The following is a 25,104-nucleotide window of genomic DNA, read 5'->3' on the forward strand; positions in this document are numbered from 1 at the left end:
TCCTCTCACTAGATAATAAACGTGGGAAATGACTTGAAGAAGATTATAGGCCCTTCCTTTTTTTTTCTCTCAAAAATCGTGCTCAGCCCTCATGAAGGTACACAATTAAAATAGAAAACTTTAATCAATACATAAGCCCTGGAAAGCTTTGGAAGACATTTTCCTTTTACCTCATTTACCTTGAAACTGGCAAAGAAACTACTATTATCTGTACTTTACAGATACAAAACCCCCGAGGCTTAGAGAATTAAGGCTAGCTTATGAATTGCTGAAGGGCAGAAACAGAATCTAATACATCTTCTACCTTCTAAAACAGCATTTCTCAGTTTTCATGTTTGGGGGCCCCCACTGTTGAGATTATATACGACAAAAGCTGGGCAGTGCTATGGATGAAGCATATTGGAAATCGGGTTTGAATCTCCAATCACAGTGCCTGGGACTTAGAGTTCAGAGACCCCAGCTGAATAAATATGCTACCAACAAGGCCTGTAATCTGAGTCGGTTTATCTCCAGGACAACATGTCTATTCTCTTGAGAAGGTTATCCATCTATTCCTGTTTCAATTCTTCCGTTTTCAGTTCCTTCAGTTGATTTCTTTCTCTCCAACACCCGGGAGTCTACGATCTCAACGTCTGCTTGAGTTTTTTTTCCCCCACTGCCAAGTTGCTGCCATGAGATTAGCATAATTTTTCAAAGTAAAATCAAAAATTAGGAAGCAAACATCTTCGACTAATATTTTCATAGATGTTTTACTTGATATCTATGCAGAAGATACACTTTTGAAAAGGTGCAAGTTTGTAAAATAGTCCACTGAACCATCTTTGTTTCAGTCGCACGGGTTAACTATCCCAATAGTTTAGAAACTGGAACCTGTTCTTCTCAAGAGGAGACTGCAAGTCCACAGCTTGCTTTTTGTATGAAGTGTAATGAGCTCGCTGGGCAAGGCCATTCCCATCCTTGCAGCGGGAGAGAACTCCCAGCCTTAATTAGGAGTAGGGGGTCACTCAGTGCATACTACATGGCCAACTATCTCACTGTCTACAACGCATTCAAACCTGCCCTAACTCTGCTGGCATTCCTTTCCTTGTGTGGCTTAATGAATGCATACACAAATCCACACGCGCTGCAATCATAAATACCTAAAACAGGTGGAGTGTCTTCCTAAATTGCACGCAAAAATCTAAAAGCAAAATGTTTATTGCTTGCAATTATCAAACATTTGGTTTACAGAGATACGCTTTCACACAGGAATAAAATAAAGTGATTTAGAAATCTCCTAAGAGAAACTCAACTGTGGGATAATTTCTACAGTTCACTCACTAAAGTCTCCTCTGATCATGTTCTTTGCTACACTTGACTCTCACAGGACAGAGATGACAATCAGTTGGTACTCTGACATACCTAACCTGTGGAGTTAACTGCTAGTGTTTGACAATCAGTTCTTAGTTCTTGTTTGATGCATGCTTTCTCTCTCTCTCTCTCTCTCTCTCTCTCTCTCTCTCTCTCTCTCTCTCTCTCTGTGTGTGTGTATTTATGTGTTCACATTCATGTGTTTACATGGGAACATGGGTGTCTTCCTCAAGCGATAGAATTTTTGAAATCGAATTTCTTGCTGGACTGTTAGGAAAGGGATCCACTGAAGATTACAGCTTCTTCAGTGCTAGGATTCCGGGTGACACAACTTTTTACATGGGTGTTACAGATTTGAACTTAGCTTCTCAATCAGCTCCTCATGCCTGTGTAGCTTGCACTTTACCAACGGGTTATCTTCCCAACCCCAGCACTTTTTGTCTGCCCTTGATTAACATGGCATAGTTCCATTACATAGACACCATTCTGAAAACACTCTTGAGATTCTCTCATATTGTGAAAATGCTTTGCAAATATTGTTAGGAATTATGTGTAGACTTTAGTAGTTTGGATAATGATGACTTGAGGATCAGACTGAAGTCCTCTTGCTTTTACAGAATGTTACCAATTGTATCATCTCTCAGCCAAGGTCCATCTCTTTAATATGTTTTAATTCGATTGTCACATGTAGGTAGCATGCTATATTTTATAGGAAACTTCAGAACATAAAAATGCACACAGGGACAGATAAAATGGGCATCGTGAATATAGGTTCAGAAATAATTTACCACCTGAAGAAGCTGAAATACTATCTATGCTGTATCATTAAATAACTCCCATAAAAAATGGTAGGCAAGAAATTCAAATTCAGAGGCTAAAATTTTTTTTTTAAAGAAAGTTTTACTAAAAAGAGTATTTCTGTTAAACTGATCTAAATATATTCCTGGGAGTGGAATGTCAAATCTAAAATTTAATGTTTGAACAAAGAGACTGTTAATCTTGCAAGTGTGTTCCTTGTACAAGGTGTTAGGATAATTCATGAATTGTGTAAATCCACGTGCAATTTAAAGTGATAATCTGTGGCTTTCTTGGAGATGGACCTTATTTATAGTTACCTGGGCAGGTATGCTCTGTGGGTCATGATTACAATCCATGTGCAGATTATTGACCAATTGTCAATATAATTACCAAACTTGAATGAGAGTCTCTGTGTATGTGTGAAGTGATAACTCTTTTCCCTGAACTAGAAACTTTCCTTAGAGGATTCACCAGTTATTATTACTGATACCACCCATAACTGTGCTTTTTAAAAGAAAACGTGCAATTTTATTAATCTGTATGCTTGTCTTTGGGGGACAGCACCATCCTACAAAACTCGGGTTGGTCTCGAACTCATTATGCAGCAGAGAGTAACATGCAATCCTCCTGCCTCATCCCACATGGGTGGCTTCCTCTGTACGCTTCAGTCACATTTATTTTTTTAGGTTTTGCTCAGTAGAACCAAAGAGTATAAAACAAAATTTTCCATTTTTAGATGATTCGTTAATAGAAATACACAATAACTTTTAAGTGAGCTTTCGTTTCCTAGTTTCTTCAAAGACACAGGAAACCTATTACAGTGGCTGCACCTCTGGGCCTCATATAATAAATGCATGCACAAAGGCAATGGAGAGCGTCATTTTCAGAAAGTCAAAAAATTGGTTCGTATTTTATTTGTCAGAGAGCATCCAAAGAACCCCTAGGTTTTCAGAAGTCTAGAGTGGTGTAATTCTTTGCACAATGGGGAGGGAAAAAGCCAGAATCTTATTTTTATTTATTTTTTTTAAATATTTATTTGTTTCGTATACAATATTCTGTCTACACATATGCCTGCAGGCCAGAAAAGGGCACCAGACCTCATTACAGATAGTTGTGAGTCACCATGTGGTTGCTGGGAATTGAACTCAGGACCTTTGGAAGCAATGCTCTTAACCACTGAGCCATCTCCCCAGCCCCAGAATCTTATTTTTAATAAGCACATTTATGAAATACGGTTTTGAGGGAAGGGAAATAGTTAAGGAACCTTTTTATATACCATACTCTTGCTCCCATGAATAAAATAATTTTGTTCCAACTCTAGACCAAAAAAGTAAAGTCACATAAATTTCCACAGAAGTCAAAACTATTCTAATTTCTATGATCAAACAGAATCATTTCCCCTCCATGATGGATATTACAGACGACATCTCGAAGCATAGTCTTCTAGGGAATCTTCCAGTGTTTTAAGACATCGCACTCAAATTCTACACATCCTCCTGAAGCATTATGGATGTTTTTCCTTTTTCGGCTGTAAATTTAGAAAACCATTCAAACGTATATCAGTCATTTCTTAAAATCCCCAAACAAGGGCTACAACCCCCACTGCAAGCAAGGCAGCAGCATCAGCAGCACTGACTAACTAGTGACTGGAATTCCAGAGGCACATGTCTCTCTATCTGAATTCCAGAAGCCACTGACTTTCCGGACCACTAACTATTGGCAACACAGTCCTTTTATGGGAAGTCCTCTGCAGCGTTCCTGATAGTCTCATGACGTCATCTTTTCAAGGCACTGTTTATCCAGAACTTTTTTTTTTTTTGTAAATGTCCCCTGCTTTGTTCATCCATGCAGAGTAGGTGTCATTTTTAGTTTCTCAAGGGCCTCGGCTTCTTGTTGTGGTTGTTCACACTTTCTGACTTAGTGATGTCATGGTCCCATCACTTTGGTTACCATCCATTCCGATCATCTCAAAGCCATGCATTTCTGACCAACATCTCCTTGATCTCCTGACCCTGCAATGGCTTGATTATTGACTTCTCTCATATGTATGATTCCCCTTCAACACACTGTGTCTAGATTTGAGCCTGTACGTTCTCCTTACAGCCCCCATCCACTTCCGCCCCCTTGTAGTACATGGCTCTGCCACTGGCTTCTTGAAGCTGAAAACCTGGGCAGCATCCTTTTGTCCTTCTCCTTCTCTTTATCTCTGTATAAGCGTATACTTTATTATCCGCACCTGGATGATTTTGAATGTGCAGATATTAATAATTATGAAAAGATAAAATGGAAACAGGTATGTCTGGGTAGACATAGAAACAAAGCCTCTGTTCTGTGCAAGAATTATAAAGTACTAGTCCTTCGTAAGTATCCACTTCCTACCCTTTCTCTGCCCCTCTGCTACATCATTAGCCCAGACCAGCATCTTCTCCCATGTACAGGACAACGGTTTACTTTTCCTCTGCATCCTGCCTGTCCTTCAGCAAAGCACACGTTGCATTTCCCATATTAGGATGGTCCAATCACTCCACCGATTACAGCCTTCTCATGGTTTCCCATTCATAACACAAAGATTATTAAGGCAAGAACCACTTATACTTTGTTGTATTTTTTTTTTTTTTGTCTAGCAGGGCTTGGGAAGGAGCCACAACACAAAAATATTAAGCGAATAAAAGAAAGAATGGCACTATGCATGCATAAAACAAACTGAATGGGCATACAAAAATCAGATAGTTCCCTTAAAACATAAGGATTTGCTGTGTTTTACTGCTCGAGATCTAGTTTGAGGTAAAGCCAGACATAAAAGGATACCAGTTAGTCTTTCCTTAACAGGGCTGTTTCCATCTTCTGTCCCAAACCAAGTTCAAGTACATCCCAAGGTGAGACTGCATGGAATCTGGTATTGATAAGACCAATTCATTCCACTATTTGGAAAGGCATGCTACCAGTTAGCTTTAGACCTGAAGAAGTTACCCAGGGTTTGGTCTATGGAGCTAAGATCTCAGCAGAAGAGAATTAAGCACATGCCTGTCATGCATTATATAGGTTTGAGAACTATAGTAGTTAAAAACATGAAATGCTATAATGGAAATGATTTTCTGGCTTTGGGAAATAATGTAAAACCTAGAAAGCGACCCCTGCAACTATGTAAAGAATGACGCAGGAAGAACTGGCTTTGCGGCACACCAAGTCAGTATAAGGCTTGCATACATACAACTAGACATTTATGAGAGACACAAGGAGCCTTGGACTACTTTGCTAACATTGTGTTAAAACACGATGACCAAGGCAATCTACTGTAGAAGGCCGCAACCACACTCTCCACCATAGATGGCGCTGCACCGCCAGGTGAGCTAGAAAGCTCACACGTGTTGGTATTTTTCCACTACTCCCAAGGTTTCACCTGGGACTGGGAGCAGTTGACCAATCCAGGAATGACACGTCCAGAGCAGGGGCTGTTTCCTTTATAAGGGATGGGTTCCATCTTATCTGGGTCCCCGGCCATGTTGGCTTATGCTCTAGCTCCCAAGAGGATTAAAGCCATTCCTGCAGAAGGATCCTAGTGTTCCGCGTGGTTCTTGCTGGCGAGACGGTAGCGTGGGACAACTGGTGCCGAAACCCTCGGGACGCCGAGGAATCCTGACCACCGCACCGACGGGGATCTCTTGGATTCACCTTGGATTCAGGAAGGATTCAGAACTGCGGGTCTGCATAATCAGAGAGGTAATGTCTGTTCCTGGATTTTTCGGTTTTGAGCTTGACTTGTCTCCGCATTGGGAAGGTTTCATACAGGCCTTGATGCTTATCTTAGCAATTCTCTTATTTTCCGTCAGAAATTGCTTAAAAGATGAATCTTGCCAAGCGGTTGTTGCAAGGGCGGAGGAAATTCAGGACAGAATATCAGAAACTGAATACAGTGGGAGGTTAGACGCGCGCGTGAGAAAAAAAATTAAGGAAAAAGGACCCTCCAGGAATTCTAAGGAAGTAAAAATGGGGGAGAACATTGGCCCACAAGGCCAAAAGCTTTCTGGTAATGCAGGTTTGGCTGCAGCCATCATGCAGTCACAAAAACACCCTTTTAAAGGGCCAGACAGAAGAGTTTGCTTTAAATGCGGGAAGCCAGGACACTTAAAAAGGGACTATAGGTCATCAGAAAAGGAGAGAGCGCCCCCTATGCTTTGCTCACGCTGTGGTAAAGGTTATCATAGGGCAGAGCTCTGCCGCTCCGTTAGGGACGCCCATGGTAAAATCCTCCCACCATTAGGAAACCCACAGATTGATGATCCAAAAAACGGGATGGCGGGCCCTCGATCCCAGGGCCCCCAAAAATATGGGAACAAGTTCGTCAGGGCAACGACCGAGGGACCCTCGGAGGCAGAACAAGAGTGGACTTGTGTGCCTCCACCAACTTCTTATTAATGCCTCAAATGGGGGTACAGCCCGTCCCTGTGCAGCTGCCTGAGCCCCTACCCCCTGGAAGCGTGGGCCTGCTTTTAGGACGTGGCTCGCTTACCCTACAGGGATTAATCATCTACCCAGGTCTTGTTGATAGTCAGCACACTGCTGAGATACAAGCCCTATGCTCTTGCCCTAGTGGAGTTTTTTCCATCAGTAAAGGAGACAGGATAGCTCAGTTACTGTTTCTCCCGGCAGACATCCACCAGAGGCCGGAGAATAGATTAATGGGGTCAACAGGACAGGATTCAGCCTACTTGGTTGTTAGCCTTCAAGATTGACCCAAACTGCCCCTTTGGGTCAATGGTAAATGCTTCGAAGGCATTTTGGACACCGGCGCGGACAAAAGTATTATCTCATCGCGCTGGTGGCCACAGTCCTGGCCAGTTACTGAGTCGTCTCATGCCCTACAGGGCTTGGGCTACAGTGCAAACCCCACCATTAGCTCCACCAGATTAACCTGGGAAACAGATGAAGGGCAGTCAGGATATTTTACACCATATGTCCTCCCCCTGCCGGTCAACTTATGGGGAAGAGACATGATGCAGGGCATGGGATTGACCCTATCTAATGCATATTCATCTCAGGCCCAAGATATAATGATCAGAATGGGTCATAGGCCAGGAAGGGGCTTGGGTCGCTCCCAGCAAGGAATACGGGAGCCAATAAATCTTAAACCTTATATCAACAAACAGGGCCTGGGTTTTTCCTAGGCGCCACTGGGACAGCACGGCCTATACCATGAAAAACAGAGACCCTCAATCAGTTATCTACCACAGTGGCTACAGCCCTGGATCAGCAGGCTACCATAGATACATCTATTAGAGGTGGAATAATGGTTCTTAATTAAAGAATTGACCTAATGCAAGAACAGGTGGATAGCTTATGACAGCTTGCCCAATTGGGCTGTGAATGGAAAACTCCAGCCTTATGTGTGACCAATGTACCATATGAGAACTTTATAAAAATGGCTAACTTGTCCCGAGAATTGTCTTTGTATCTTACAGGAGAATTTTGATGATTTGCTGTCCTCCTTGAGACGGTCCATCATGACAATCAACTCCACGCGAGTGGACATAAGCTTGGCCGAAGGATTCCAGTCCTGAATTATGTCCTTCATCCCCTACTTCAAAGAATGGGTGGGGGTGGAAATGTTTTGGAACAGTCCTATGTTATGGATTAGTGTTTCTCCTCTGGATGGTCTGCTGACTCAAATCCCAAAGTCGTAGGGACAAAGTGGTTATTGCACAAGCTCTGGCTGCCCTGGAACAGGGGGCCTCTACTGATGTGTGGTTATCTATGTTAAAGCAGTAAGGTTTAAGCCAACCAGCTCCTGCACCCCTAGGACTGTGGTCCATTGCACAGGGTGGAGTGCTTGGCTTAGCTAGCCCTGAAGGTTGTCGAGCTTAAGAGCATCGCACAGAGAATGACCCTCTCTGAGAGATAAGTCGCTCTGCTTAAGGGTTTCCTGCCGTATATTCCCTTTCCCAGAAAATTGGCAGAGGGCAGGCCGGATAGGTTCCAGGTGTCATGAGCCTAGGGACAGATTCCGAGTAAGCCCATTTTAATGTTTTCATTTTGGGAAGTGCGACCTCTATCTTTACCTTCCTAGGGAGTTGCCTTTCTGCAAAGAAGTAAAATTAGGGGGAGATGTAGAAGGCCGCAACCACACTCTCCACCATAGATGGCGCTGCACCGCCAGGTGAGCTAGAAAGCTCACACGTGTTGGTATTTTTCCACTACTCCCAAGGTTTCACCTGGGACTGGGAGCAGTTGACCAATCCAGGAATGACACGTCCAGAGCAGGGGCTGTTTCCTTTATAAGGGATGGGTTCCATCTTATCTGGGTCCCCGGCCATGTTGGCTTATGCTCTAGCTCCCAAGAGGATTAAAGCCATTCCTGCAGAAGGATCCTAGTGTTCCGCGTGGTTCTTGCTGGCGAGACGGTAGCGTGGGACAACCTACAGAAAATGTCTACTTGGGCTTACAGCACTCAAAAGGGGAGAGTTCACGATGGCAGAGTGGAGGTAGCAGGGGGCAGATACTGAGGCTGGAGCAGAAGCTGAGGGCTCACGTCATCTTGAACCATAGTACGAAGTGGAGACAGTGAACTACAAATGATCAGCTCTAGAAACCCCCAAAGCTCACTCCCAGTGACTGAATTCCTCTAGCAAGGCTACATCTCCTGAACCTACCAAAACCAGGTAGGTCGTCAAATACTAGCACGAGGGATATTTACCATTCAAACCACTACAGACCCTAATGTATATTTACCTGCTGCCATCGTCCTAAGGATACAATTTACCACTGATCCAAGATAGTGGCATAGCAACCAGATAGAGCTGACACCTTCCGAAAGAATAACTATATGATGTGCCTTTTAGGGATGTCAAGTTGCTTAATGCTGTGAGGTGATTTTATAAATGGAAACATATAATAGAAGTGTGAGCAGACAGGATGGCAATGACAAGAGGTTAGCCTTTGAATCCATCATGTAAGAATGAAAACCTGCAAATAAACCAACTGACATCAGTTAAAAAAATAGTTTTAAAAAAATTAGCAGTCTGTCATATAAATAGATAATGATGGGTTTTGTAAAGTACATGTTATTACTTAAATAGTCCACCACTGCAGACTTCTAAGCCTTAGGGGCATCTTGAAGTATTTATTATTTAACTCAATGATCCTTTGATGTCATCTTGCTTTATCACCTCGCATGAACCTATGATGAAATTTATTCCCTCTTAGATTGCTGATTATTAGAAAAGGTCACTCAGAGGTTTTGATTGTTGAAGCAAGGAAACAGTCAGATCTCATACATTGATTTTGTTGTAAGAGTTGAGAAATATTTTTGTTGTTTAACAAAGAAACTTTCTTGAAAATTTATAATGTTGAGAATGTAAGAAAAGAAGATCATGAAGATCTAAAATTATAAAACAAAAGTATGCCTTCCTATTACAAATATTTCAGGCTAATTTCACACAGTTTAAGGTATCTTCTTCAAGTCTGAGATTTTCAGATTTGTTTTTGTTTAGCAATGATAGCACATAAATGCTACCAAAATTCTAAATAAATAATAGATACATTTTTTTCATGAACACATTAGTGTCACATTTCAGGAGTATACTTAACAATAAAAAAAGCAGAAAGCGGTATTCCACTTTATTTTCTTTTGAGAACAGATATTTGATTGCACATATGAATTTTTCATTAAGCTTCCCATTTCCCGATATGCAGGAAGTGGGCAAGATAGAACCATGGTGTGCTGTCTTACTACTTAAACACAGTTGGGTCTAGTCACAACATTTTCTTGAAAATCTGCCTTGACCTCTCTCTTCCAACTCCTGCTGCATTCAAAACTCAATTATCTTGTTTTTTTTATAAAATTTTTAAAATAGGCCCTATGACTTCCCGCATCAGCTTTCTCCAATTTTGCCTGTTTTCTGCTACCAGGGTGAGTTTTCTAAAACGTGAATTTAATGAAATAGCCACTCCAACCACTTCAAACATACAAGACTTTCCCAAACTCAGCTGCAGTCAACCCTTAGATCCTCAGCCACTGACAAATACATTATGTTACCATATACCGTAATTGTCTAGAACCAGTGGCCCATCATCAAATAATCTAGTCACACCTCACTTTACTTCCGGGGTTAGCAGTCTGTGACTCAGGGATTATACCCATTACTGTGATGGAAACAAACACAGAAAACACTCGGCTTTGCACGGATGTAACTTGTGACTCATTGTTCCGTCCACCAGCATTGTATGCAATCTCCACGCAAATGATGTCGTAGCTCAGCACCATCAGGCCTTTCATGTGTTTTAAACATGCTGTTGAAATATGCTCTCTAATATTCACTTGACAAAAAATGGCCTAGAGATATTTGAATATTTAAACCTGTTTCTTCTATGAACAGCCATGTGAACACCTGTTACCTATTTTTTTGTGACTTAATAATACACACACACATACACACACAGTGAGAGAGAAGATTCAGTTATGTACCACTGACTGACTGTGAATTCCCTAGGCAGATCAGGCTGGCCTTGAACTAACAGAGATACACCTCTCTGTCTCTGGAGTGCTAGACTAAAGCAATGCACTACCACACCCAGCCTTCATCTATTTTTAAGAATTTGTTCTTACCTTTTTGGCTTTATGTAGATACTAACTTGCTGTCTTTTACTTGTGTTGCGAATCCCTTCCTCTGTTGAGCAGCACAAGAGGAAAACATATCTTTGTATTTTAACCTCTAAATTCACCAATTAAACCTCTATAACTAAAGATCAATAAAAGTATAAACATTAGTGTGTGTGTGTGTGTGTGTTCTCGCGTGCATGCCTGCCTGTGCGTGAGCATGCGCAGATGCTTCTGAAGCCTGTGTACAGACCAGAAGAGGAAGAGCTGGGCGGTTACCTTGATCCCTTTCTGCCTGTCACCTTATTCCCTTGTGACAGTGAATCTCAGTGACCCTGGAGAGGTCTTTCTTTTGGCTACACTGGCTAGCCTGGAAGCCCAAGCAATTCTTTCTCGGTAGCCTACTCCCAGTACTGGGGTCACGCGCATACACAGACATTTTCAGCATTTTATGTGGATGTTTGGTAGCTGAACTCGGGTCCTCACACTTGCACACTGAGCATTCGTACCCAGGGAGCCTCCTTTCTAACACTGCAGTATGTTTTATATGATATGGGAGGCTTCGTAAGGAAATGAGGACTCACAGCCATAGACAGCTCTGAGTGCTTTCTGAGTGGATCCCATGAAGTATGCACCATCAAACAGAAAACAACACTACCAGCAAAGGAGGACACAGAATGAGAGTTGGTAAACAAGGGGGTCTAGCAAGGCCTTTGTTCACAAATTCCTTTCCTCTAATTACAAGGCAAGGCACCCCAAGTTCAGGGCTCATGCTATTTCTGGTAAAATGAAGGAAATCCTTCCTGAGACTTGCAGACTCCTTCTGAGGGAAGGTAAGGAGAAAGCCAAAGAGACCTGTTCAGCTCCGTCATTTCTTCACACAGAACAGCACCCTCTCTAATTCAAAGCTCCACTGCAACTTCAAGTAGTTGAACACTGCCACATTTTGGAGTAAAGTGCCCTGAACTCCATGGCTTTTCATCTTACTTTATTCATGGTATAAAAGTGAATTATTGTTTTAATATTAATGAAGTAAAATACATTAGTCTATGTTTTATGAGTGGTGCTTAGCATTCAGTAACTTTTCCAAGGCTGAATTTATTAATTTTTTTTCATTTTTCCCCTAAAAATTGTAAAAGCTGTGCATGCCATATCTAATCCCGGATTTATGCTGGTCTGCTTCCCCAGCAGCATGGACAAGAGGAGGCATCTCAGCCCCACCACCGTCCATGCTATTAAGCACATAATTTCCGCACAATACTTTGGGATGGACGTAAAGGTCTTTGAAGCTGCGTCTGTTCATATCAAAACACGAAATTGCAGGAGTCACTGTTTAGATTTATCTACTTTTTAAGTCCATCTTATGCTAGCATGACATAGTTTGAGTCAGATGGACTGAACACGCTGTGGTATGGGTAACATGTTCTTATTATGGTTCTTTTCTTGAGCATATGTTCACTTTTCTCCATAGATCTCACTCTGAGCATCTTCTTTAGAGATAAACCATCTCTCTTTTACTTTCCTTCTAGGACTGTCATTATGATTCGTTCCCCCTTCCCCCTCCTAAAGAAGGCTCATGTGTTGAAAGCTTGGAGGCCAGCTGGCCACCGTGGGATGAAGCATGAAGGATTTGACCTAACTAATGACTTCCCACACCATTATTGGGAAGCAGGGCCTGGTTGATGGAAACAGGTCCCTGGAAAGGTCTGCCTCATCCCCGGACTCCTTTTGCATCATGTTCTCTGCATCTACCTACCATGAGGTGATCCACTTGGCCCACTACATGTCCTGACCTCATACCCCAAAGCAACAGAGCTAAGTGACCATAGGTTGGAACCTCTCAAGTTCTGAGCCCAAATAAGTCTTCCTCTATGTTGTTTTCTCAGTGTAAGGCTGATGAGCACACCTCAATTCAGTTACTTTTAAACTTGGACAAGTATGGTTTTCTAGCCTACAAATTCTATTCAGATCATGGTATACAGTTCTTTGTTTGGTAAATGATGACAACATCTTGTTAATCTTTATTCGTACATAGTCTGGAAAAGTGTTTTGTATGCAGCAATTTTATATTTTGACTCCACAGTCAATACCTGCAGTCCTGGGAGGACTTAGGGGGTGTTTCTACTAACTCCCACTGTGACATACTTTCAAGAATGCTTGGTGACCTTTGATTGTGAGTTAATTGCTTTATGTTAGTCTGCAGGACTCCCGCAGGCCTGAATTGATCATGCTTTCATCTTAAACAGAATTTGCACCTCCTTGTACCAGCAGCCAGAAGGTACCTATGGATTTAGGCTATCTCGGCCAGCTTTGTATAGAAATCTCTTGCTATGCAACTCCCATTGCTAGCCCAGTGATCAAAGCTTCAAGATTTCCCCTACAATGAACACTAAATTATCATTTGGCTTCACTCTCCTCAACTCTCCCCTCCACTCCTTTCCTTTTCCATTCTCCTATCTCCTTTCCTCTTGTAGATGCTGTGAGCTCAGCAATGTGCAAAAAATTGTTTTCTCCCCACAGTGGGCCTGTTCTACAGAGATGCCCTGAGCACATAATCTGCTGAGCTTCCAAAACAGTAACTGACATCATGGATTCTATTTGGTTTTGCAGTGCTGGGGTTTAAACCCAGGGCATTTTGCATGATTGGCAAGTGTTCCACTACTGAACCAGGACCCTTGGCCTCAGATCACGGATCTCAATCCAGTTCTTTCTTTTATCAAAGATTTACTCTCTTAACTTAAAACATCAGTCCATTATTTTCCCATGACCCGCAAACAAGATTTTGCTGACAGTATTTTTTTTTCAGCAAAGGTGTAACAAACAGATTAAGAGCTAAAACTGGTTAATAAAAATTCAATCATAATTTTAACATTTAAGATTTCATGATGACCAACAAACTGAAAAGTGTTGAGGTGCATTAACTAAAAGAGTATATATCACCTATCACCTATCGTATACTATAAATTTCTAGATTTTTAAAAGAAATCCATTAATGATAAGGTTAAAAACTAGTTTATAACTCTAACATATTTTAAGGAAAAAAAACACTTTTCACAGTCCCACTATTACTCGATATATAATCTATATCATTCAATTAATTATATATGCTATTCTACTATATATCATGTATTAATGTATTTATAATAATTATACAGTATATAGTTAAAAACAAAAGGTATTCTTCTTGACCCCATACTTGCGCCTTTTACTTGGGAAGAAGTATGATCAACCTAGCATTTCTAGCAGCGCCTTAAAGACACAAACAAATGAGGTAGGAGGAGGGCAATATATTATTGATGTCAACCTGAATCACTAACTCATAGAAAGAACGAGGAGGAGATAGAAATATAAATGAACCGGGAGTTAGTTGTATCAACTCCTCTTAGGAGATAAAGTAAGCTAAAATGGGAGAACTGATCCTGAGAGAGAGCAAGAAAGGATCACAAGAAGTAAACTGAAGGCAAGGACAACATACTCCCCCTTGCACTTAAATCCACAAATAAGGCATCTGTAGCATTGCTTTATTTTCACCAACTCTCCTCCTTACATGCCCAATATATTCCTAGTCCTTGCAAAATTATTACTGGGTAAGATGGATGCTATCTTTGCAGCTGCTGTCGCTGAGGGATTCTGAGAAGTTGTGCACAAGGAAACCAGTACCCCTTGGTACAGAGAGAGCATATGTGTGTGTGCCCCTAACATGGGGTGTCTTACTCAATCACTATACAAGTCATTTTTGTGAGACATGGTCTCACACTGAATTTTGAGCTCACTCTTTTGCCTTGGGGGCCTGGCTAGCAAGCCCCAGGGATCCTATTGTCTCTACACCCTGGACACGGTGAATTGAATAAGAATGGTCCCCACAGACTCATATCTATTTACCAGGGAGTGGGACTGTTTGAAAGGATTAGAAAAAGGAAGTGTGTCCTTGTTGGGAGAGTCGTAGCCTTGTTAGAGGAAGTGCATCTCTAGGGATGGGTTTTTAGAATTTAAAAACCCACACCAGGTCTCCCCCCCCCCCCTTCCTACTGCTATTGAATCTGGATGTAAATCTCTCAGCTGCTTCTGTAGTGTCAGGGAAGCTACCATTCCCCCCACTGTGATGATAATGGACTAACCTCTCAAATACAAACAAGCCCCTATTAAATGGTTTCCTTTATAAGAGTTGCCTTGGTCATGGTGTCTCTTCGCAGCAGTAGATCAGTGACTTAAGATGCTGGAGATAGAATGATAGGTTCTCATTGCTGGGCTCACCTTTTCACATATGAGCTAGGCATCCAAACTCAGGTCTTACTGGCTGTGTAGTAAGCACTTTACTTACTAAGCCACCTCTCTCCCCAGGACTGGCACTAAGGAATTCTACATTTGGAGAGCCACTCAGTGACCATGTCAGAGGTGGACAAGAGGGAAGACATTTCAGAAGATGGTCTGGGGGTAGATGGTGGAGCCTCATCTAAGCTTGGATGCAATGTATCACTAGCACCACGGCTTGGTTGAATCTGTGCAGTTGGCCTTAAAGGGAGTACAGAGTATTGGAGCCACTTATTGACAAAAACAAAAACAAAAACAAAAACAAAAAAAATCCTCATTTCAAGTAATAAAAGATAGAAAGGGGGCAAGGAAAATATCAGTAATAGTGATTAGCCCTCTACACACAACTAGACTGTTGAGACATCTCAGTTGCAATGGTCTATTCAGAGTAAAGTGGGTTTGGCTAAATATTACTGGGAAGTAAGAGAAAAGAGTTCAAATAAAATGCTGGCCCTTGCATCCTATTCACACACAGTGTTTATAGCAAAGAAAGCTACCAACGACTAACTATAACCTTCAAGTGAAATGTTTGTAAATGATCAACGTGGGTAGCTGCAGACATCAGGGAAAAACAACCCTGATAATGTCAGTGGTATTTTTTCTTCCCCCTTCCACAAACGGCAGGATCAGAAAAGTCTCTTCCTCAGGGAAAACTCTGGAATATTAAAATGTAGGCACTGCATGTAATTAAAAGGCAAATGCACTTGACATTTTTGTTGGCACAAACTCAGAATGCCAGATCTGGGCCAGTCATCCAAACATGCCATTCAAAGCCCAAGCAGCAAAATTAAAACAACAACAACAAAAAAAGGATTTAATTTGAATATTAGAAAAACAAACAGAAGTCAAGCAAATTCTTTAACAATTTTCATATGATAAGGCTGAAATATGATCTAAAATACTAAACAGGACCTACCTTTTGACCTATTTCCACTGTTCTTTCTTGTAAACTCAAGGATTAAAAGTTCTTGCTATTTTGGCTGCTTTTAGTTATGAATTTTATTTTCCTTCTGAGCAGGTCATTTTCCACCAAGGCTTAGATAATTCATTAATCTGGCATATCTCAGGAGAACACACAACAGGGTTTAAATCACATTAATAGAGGTTGCACTGCAATTTTCTAAGGTGTTTATTTACTAAATTAGAGACTGCCCTGATATGGGATGGAGGGACCAGGAATTTTGGGGTTGGTTTTTTTTTTTAAATGATTTTATTTGAGTCACAGCTGTTCCAAGATAATTTAGTATAAGGTTTAAATTATTAATAAATGCTTTAGAATTTGAGATTGATTTTTAATCCTAAAATGTCATTTGGCCTCAAGTGAATGAGTAAATCAGAGCCACATTTTTTTTTAATCTCCTTCCCTCCCATGGTGTGTGTGTGTGTGTGTGTGTGTGTGTGTGTGTGAGTTTAGATAGACTAAACTCAGGTCACCAATTTTAGTAGGAAATGCTTTACCTGGCTGAGACTGGTCCCAGAATCACATCTTGAAATGGTTCTGATAGTCTAAAATTATCCAATCACCAACTTTCAATTGTCAAAATATTACTTATATCCAATGAATAGATTATGTTGGTCCACTTACAGATAATAAACCCAGTTTTACTTAATAGTCCCAATAGGACTCTTTTCATATAAGAAAGGCACCATGAAGTCTTCCCCAGAATTTTCTCATCTTGGTCTTCTGAATTTCTTGGCTCTTGTTGGTGCTACACCACACAGACACCCCCCCCCCCACATGCCCCCCCCCACACACCCCAAATACATAACACATATATATCATATATCATAGCATGATGGTGGTAGAGGGTTTGCACTTTCTTGCTGCTTGACACCACTGAGAAATCAAAAGCAGATTCTAGGACTTCACAGCCTCTGGGCAGATGCTCTACTCTGAGATACTTATTTCCTGGACCTAGAGTGGGGTGGCTTTTATTTGTCTTATCTTTTCCTTAAGCAAGACCTTGCTGTTGCCCTGTGTCGCCTGGACATCATGTAGAGCAGGCTAGTCTGGATCTCAGACAGCTACTTGTCTCTTCCACTTGAGTCCTGGGATTAAATAAGACAGAGTTTTAAAAGGAGCAAACAAAAAATTCTGAAGCCTCTCCTCACTGATATTTAAACTTGGGTATTTATATAACTTCTCTGAATCTTAGTTTTTTCTATATTCTACATTGAAGGAAGCTTCAAAGAAGCTGGTATGTTTTCCACGTCTGTCTTCTTTGAGGGGACAGACCAGCATTTTCACTCTCCAGCAAAAAACAAACAAACAAACAAAAAACAGATTACAGAATTACACACTTTCTAAATTCCACACTTTTACATTACTGTTTGGTCTAATTTGCCACCTGTTGGAACATATAGTTTTATAGCATATATGCAAATCGCTGTTAACCTTTTGCCTACAATTCCACAAGCTTTAGCAGTTGGTAGAAACAAGTGGCCAACAGCAGGATCATTAGCTTTCTAGTACTCTGAGCCATACATTTTTCTTCTTCAAGGCTACATTAGGCTTTCTATGTTCCCATTGTAGTAGTTTAACTTTTGGGGGTCTTAGTAATGGTGTCACCCAAACTTGTTCAGACTTGCCAGAGACTTTCAACAATTGACTTCCTTGTCCTTTGACCTTTTGTTTATTTGTTTTTTCAGTGCCCAGCTCCTGAGATAACTGCTCACAGGCTTCTTCCACTTACTGTTTGGCTACCTTAAAGATACTGGGTTGGGGAATATTATTTTCAGGTGTGTGACTTTTGTTTATGTTGCATTTGTTTAACTCTGGGAAACTGTGTTACTGTGAGTGTCTAAAACATCGAACAGTTCTAATAAAGAGATGAAAGGCCAATAGCAAGGCAGGAGCAAGGCAAGGCAGGACTGGCGGGCGAGAGGATAAATAGAAGGAGAAATATGATAGAAGGGAGAATGAGGAGCAAGAGAACACAGAGAGGAGGACATCAGGGCCCAGTCACCCAGTCACCCTGCCAGCCACGGAGTAAGAAGGAAATTAGAATATACAAAATTAAGCAAGATAAAAGCCCAGAGGCAAAGGGTAGTCAGGATAATTTAATATAGGAAAAACTGGCAAGAAATAAGCCAAGCTAAGGTCAGGCATTCATAACTAAGAATAAGCCTCTGTGTGGGACTTTTCTGGGAGCTGGGTGGCAGGCCTCTCAAAAGGCCAAAACTACTACTCACACAATAGTAGTAGGTATCATGCTCCAAATGAGTCCTTAGGTATAGAGGAAGGAAAATGTTCATGTATTCTGAAGGAATCCCCAAGGCATGACTCTCCAGAAAGACTGGGGGTTCTCTGAAGTTGGGCTCAACAGGGTACATGCCAGCTCCTCTTTACCCACTGGCTACAGTGTGATTTTTGCTCCTTTCTGATTAATATGCATTCCATAGTCCTCCTACCCCTAATATATTTTTTTGTATATTTTGGAAGACTAGACAGCGCAGCTTTTCTATGGAAAACCTCTTGTAGTAGTTATATTTATGTTGCTGTGATAAGGCACCATGCTCAAGGCAACTTACAGAAAAAAAGTTTATTTGAGCTTATGGTTCCAGATGATTGGAGTCTGTTATGGTGGGGAGGCATTTTATCAAACAGTAGGCATAGCAGCTGTAATAGAAGCTGACCAAGGGAAGGGGGAGGAGAGGGGAAGGGGAAAAACAGAGAGTGTGTGTGTTTGTGTGTGTGTGTGTGTGTGTGTGTGTGTGTGTGTGTGAGAGAGAGAGAGAGAGAGAGAGAGAGAGAGAGAGAGAGAGAGAGAGAATACTAAAATGGCAGGAAACTTTGAAACCACAAGACTGCTTTAGATATCCTTCAGCAGGGCCAAACCTCAAGACCTCCCCAAATAGTGCTGCCAACTGAGGACCAACCAAGTGCTGAAATATATGATCTTATGGGGGACTTTTTTATTCAAGTCACTACATCTTTTCTACATTTTACATATCCTCAGTAGAATTGGATTTAGATTCTTCCTAACCTTAGCTATGAATTGATACTTCTAAACCAATACCCTAACAAAGGAAAGAGAGAGAGAGAGAGAGAGAGAGAGAGAGAGAGAGAGAAAGAAAGAAAACGCAAATACTCAATCTCATTCCCAGAGCATTTTCTTCTGCTTCTGAACAACTTTTCTGATGTCCAGCGAATTGAGAAGTGGGTCTGAAGAGGAAAGGGCAAGGAGGAGTTAAAACAGAGACTACCATCTGAAAGTTAGAGCAGAATATGAAAAACAGATCCATACTTATTCCAAAATGGTGAAGACTAAGGAGTTCTAAGTGTCTCGATTTGAAGCTGCAGTGGAGAATTAATGAAGTCATAGCCTTTACTTTTCTTTTCCTTACTACTTTCTTTTGCAAGAATAACAATTCCTTCAGTTCTGCAAGAACAAAATGTTCCGTCCTTCAGTTCTTCGTCCTTCGTTTCCTCTCGCAAAGGCACACGCTGCTTCACGTTTCTCGCTGTAACACAGGAGCCATGGCATGTTTGCATAAGCTACTCTCCTGTTTGCTGAAAATGTCTGTAAGTTTACTTCCCACTTGTGAATGTCATGCTACAGTCATGGTGAAGTGAACTCACCACATTCTAACCACTGTGCTTGCCAGAAAGAGGCTCAGAGTCAAAGGACCCCTGAGAGCAAAATGAATAATGAATAATGAGGCATCTCTTGCAAATGGGCAGATTTCAGAAGAAGGAAGGGAACACAAGGTTCCTTTGCACAATGATGGACATGCCTAGAAGCTGTAGGCCTCATTTATTAACTGGTGAGACCTGCAATCATGCTGACAGGTGAATCATCCTATTTGGGTTTAGATTGTGTTAGATGCATAGGAAAATTATTCTTACTTTTGGAAACTATCTGTAATGGTTAGATTTTTGTTAACTTGGCACAAGGAGTCAATTGAGAAAAGATAACTCAATTTAAAAAGGGGGGGGCAAAAGACTGACCCGTAGATAAGTCTGTGAAATATTTTCTTGATTTATTTAATGATTGGTATGGGAATGCTTGGATCACTAGAGTGGGGCCATCCTGAGCATCTGAGCTTGGGTGGTAAAAGAAAGCAAACTGATCATCCATGAGAAGTGAGCTAGTGTGCAGTGTTCCCCCATGGCCTCTGATTCTGTTCCTGCCCTGATTTCCCTCAGTGATGAAATGTAATTGACATGTTAGATGGTCATTCCTTTTATCACACCAATATAAAGTAATCCAGGACAGGATCCTTAGATCACAAAGAATTTAGTAAAGAGGGCTAACCACTACGTCCCCTAGCTGGGAGAGAAACTCTCTTGGAGTTTGAGCTCCCCTAGCCTTACATGATACGTACAACTGCAATCTGTCTTCACACCATCCTCACACTTGACTGAAGACGTGGAGTAAGGAGACATCTGACCAATGTGGGAGGGCTTCACTTCACAACGTGTAAAAGAGATGGAAGGTTGGTACCTTTTTGAGGAAATGCCTGCAGGGAAGGATCAAGTCTCCAAAGAGTCCCAGAGGAGTCATGAGAAGGTAAGGCTAGCAACAGGAGAAGGAATTGTCCTTAACAGAACTTCAAAGAAGTCTAAATATAGAAAAAGGCTTCTCATAGTGGTGAAAATCATAGGCTACATTAACTCGCTCAAAATACCCACACTTAACATTTCTTCACTGTTATATATACAGTTTTCTGTCTGGGTAGAATAAGACCTTGGACAGCTGTATTTACAGTTTGAATTTTTGGTCTGATGGAAGAAAAGGGACTTGGCTAGGAAATGAGAACCAATATCACTTTTTGTGAATCTAGAAAATCTCTTGCTTCTTAAAATGATTATTATAAACCATACTATTCAACAGCAGTCTTTAAAAATAAATAAAATATTCTTAAAATGAGGATACAAAGGGGTGACTTGGAAATGGGGATAGATGTGGGCAGAGTTGAAGGGAGGAGCATGAGTACATTCAAAACACGTACAGAACTCCCAAAGAACTAATAAAAATAAAGAAATGTACAATTGTGAAAGCTGGGCTTTCTTTTTCATCCCTTGACCACTGGGGTACAGGACTCAAACCTGACTAGACACTAGATAGAGTTGTCACTTAGAAAAAGTGATTTGAAAACTATTTCACAGGAAGGGTTTTGTAGCCTGAATTTTTTTTTCCATTTGCTTTCTGCTCGAAACTCTACTAAATTATTCTATTACAGTGTTAATGTGCAAACTGCACTGTTATGTACAGGATAAATTATGGCTTTTAAAAATTAAAATAGCATGGTTTCCTTATTGCAAGTTTGTCATTACCAAAAAATGTCTAAGCTCAATACATTATTTGAGCAGCGTACATGTATAGTATCTTAGGTTGACTGGGGTTTAAATTCACCAAAAGTGAATTTTCAGAGAACTCTGGGCAGCACCCCACTGAAATGACACAGGTTTTTGTTTGTTTGTTTGCTTTGATGTTCTGTACAGCTGAATAAAGAGAGCCCCTTTTGGACAGGACCATATTAAAGGTCCAGTTAAGAGAGAAAGGAACGTATGGAACCATTGTTTGAGATCAGTGGGCCCTGGTCTTCTGAGAATTTCTGTGCCCTAAACATAAATATGGAAACCAGCCCTGCTCTTCAGGGACCTCATTCTGTCTGACATGTCTGAATGACCTCATTCTGTCTGGATGTCCCCACCAAGGTCACAATGATGTACTATGACTTTGAGTAGAAACTCCATCTGATGTATTTGGAGATGGGAGTGATTTGGGGTCATGAGGATGGGAAGAGGCCATGTGGATGTGACCCTATAAATACATGTGTGGCTTTATAGGAGGAAGAGAGAGTAACTAAGAGGGATGTTTCATTGTATTATTGTATGCACTATCTTGGAGTACCCACTAGCAAGAAGCCCTCTGCAGAATCAACTATGGCATTTTAGTTCAAAGAGATGAATAAATGAAGACCAACCACTGTAAGATATTTGACCTGTGATATTCAGTTAAATCAACAGAAAAGAGACTAAGATTATTCCTGTTTTTAATGAAAGAAAGTCTTGTTACATGTACACTGACTTCTGACTTTGAATTTATACATTTCTGAAATTAAATAATCAAAATGAAATTTCTCTGCAAGCTAAGTACACAGTCTCTGTCGCTCTAACTTTCTCTGCTGCTCCTCGGTCTGAATGGATGTTTCTTCCCTTCTGATCCTCCATTTCAGATTCTCTTCAACACAGAACATACTCTCATTGCATCTCATTTTTAGTTATAGATTTCCATTAAAATTCCACTAAGATATATTCTTTTAAAAATATGATAAAAGCAAAGAAACATATCACTTTTTTTTAAAAAAAAACAAAATTTATTTATTGTGCATACAGTATTCTTCCTAATGCATACCTGCAAGCCAGAAGAGGGCACCAGATCTCTCATTACAGATGGTTATGAGCCACCATGTGGTTGCTGGGAATTGAACTCAGGACCTCTAGACAAGCAGGCAGTGCTCTTAACCACTGAGCCATCTCTCCAGCCCCTCACTTCTCTTTTAATGTGTTTTTAACAAAGATGATTTCATCTCTTACTATTTTTAAGTAAAGAACATTTCTAGGGCAACCAGAAAAGTTGTCACAGATTTTAGTCTCTATTTGTGGTCCATCCCCCCCCTTAAACAGACTTGTAGTTCAAAGCCCTAAAACATTCCCAGTCATAGCAGTAACTTACCCTTCAGGTATGTAACCTGAATAAAAACACTAAACATAATTCCTTGCGTGAGCCCAGCAACCATCTGGACACATTGGACCTTGCCGCTTCACTGCGTATTTACTATACTACTACAAGCACATGACCCCAAGTACTGGCATTGTAAGAGATGATGTTTGCAGTATTAGAATGTTGCTATGGTCTCAGCAAATCACACTCCCAGGGAATCTCTTGTTTACCAGGAATGTTTTCAAGAAGACGAAAAGGATTGATGGCTGCTGGTACCATGTTTACATGAACAATAAATGTAAATTTAGCATCAAGTATGAAAATTAATGAGAATATTTTTCCTGATGTGCAGGACCAGAACTAAATTTTACATAATCTCTGATAACATGCTGAATTTCTCAGTAGACTGAAGCACTCATGGCAAAACTTTGCATGCATTAAGAGTGGCCAGAGAAAGGTGGCGGCGGGGAGGTGGTTACTGGTGAGCTGAAGTTTTTGCATTTCCAGCTATGGTCACGTCAGTCTATTTTATTTTACACTGTAATACATGTATATCATCAATGCAATACAGTAAATTATGCCGGCTGTTCTAGTTAGTGATGCTATTGCTGGGATGACATACTATGATCAAATGAAACCTGGGATGTAAAGTATTTATTTGTTTACATAGCCGGAGTCAAAGTCTACTGAGGGATGCCAAGGCAGGAACTCAAACTAGGCAAACACCTGGAGGTAGGAGCTGATGCAGAGGCCATGAAGCTCCTTACTAACCTGTGTCTCATTTTTTACTCAGCCTGCATTCTTAGAGCAACTACCAGTCCAGGTGTGGCCCCACCCACAGTAGGTTGGGTCCTCCCACATGGACCACTAATTAAGAAAACACTCTATAGACTTGTGTACAGCTGGATCTTATGGAGACATTTTCTTAATTGAGAATCCCTCCTCACTGATGATTCTACCTTGTGTCAAGTTGACATAACACTAGCCAGCACTTCAGTCAACAGCATTTTCCATTCTTTTAAAATGAAAGTATCACAAAGTCTTCCTAGATCCCAAACAAATGGTGAAATATACTTTTGCATTCAGCATGTATGAACTTGGCTCACGACACAGATTTGCATAAGACATTCTCTCCCACAGAGACCAGGTTTTGTTTTCCTTCATTAGTCTGTATGCATTCATATTCCAACGTCTCTGAGAAAGATTGTTTTCTCCAACCTTTGTTATATCAAAGTCATTTAAGATGAACCTCAAAGGATGCAACACATAAATCTTTGGCTAAATTTTTTTACCTTATGGAAAAAGAATAAGTAAACACATTTAAATAAGGATGAAAATCAATGTTTTTTAGATGAGAAAAGTCTGATTTTTATTCCATCTGTATAAGATGCTGACTAAACACTGCGAGGAAAGGTCATAAAGTAATTTTGTGTGTGCATCTAGGTTTCCTGCAGCCACTGTTTGGTATTTCAAGTCTGGTAGCTAAAATAATATACCCTGATTGCAGTCTGGGAATGAGAAATCCAAAGGCAGCACAAAGGGGTCAAACCAGATGTCAGTCCCTCCCAAGACTTTAGGGGAGCATGCTTTCCTAGCCTCTTCCTGCTGCCTATGGCTGTGGGCACCCCTTGACATGGAGCCGCATCACTTGGATCTCTGCCACTGTGGTCACGGTCACACTGATATGAGAAACAAGTGACCCTTGAAATTGGTTCCCTGCCCTCCATACATGCACACCACAGCACAGCATGCATATGTGTACACGGACAATCCCCCAGGCACTGGAGAGATAGCTCAGTGCTGAAAGGCACTGAAGGCCCTTTCAGAGGCTCCAGGATCAATTCCCAGCCCCCACACAGCAGTTCATACTTGTCTGTAACTCTAGTTTCAGGGAACTTGATGCCCTCTCACACACAGGCTGGCAAAACACCAGTGCACATAAAAATAAAATAAATTATAATCCCCCAGTCACATATAAAATAAATGAATGTAATAAAATATTTAAAAATATTTTAAAACATGACTTGGAGAGTAATTGATGACTACAGTTGATGTCAACCTCAGGATACACACAGGAGGCAAGCACACATGAACATACATGGATGTGTGCATATACATACCCCTTCTAAAACTACCAACTGCCCTATCTGCCAGACCTAGGCAGGCATATTTTTATAACATTGTGCTTAACTGGTTTTTTTTAATTATTGCTTGCAGAATCTGTTTTCAATCTTCACTCATTTAAATTTTTGCCGTATAATTTGTCAGGCTTTTCCTCTTGGATCTACCCTTCACTTTTCACCCACTGGTTAATTTGTCAAGTGATCTCCCTTCATATCACATAAAATAAGTCTGGTCATGATAGCTGTTTTTCAATAG

General features: G+C 40.9%; 1 protein-coding gene across 15 annotated transcripts in view; it reads right to left on the minus strand.

The window, feature by feature from the left end:
* Ptprk (protein tyrosine phosphatase receptor type K) overlaps positions 1 to 25,104 on the minus strand; it is a 534,789-nt gene that overhangs the window by 43,773 nt on the left and 465,912 nt on the right. The gene's annotated exons all lie outside the window — the stretch shown is intronic.

The sequence above is a fragment of the Myodes glareolus genome, chromosome 1, assembly GCF_982192425.1.
Source record: "Myodes glareolus chromosome 1, mMyoGla1.1, whole genome shotgun sequence".
Lineage (NCBI taxonomy): Eukaryota > Metazoa > Chordata > Mammalia > Rodentia > Cricetidae > Myodes > Myodes glareolus.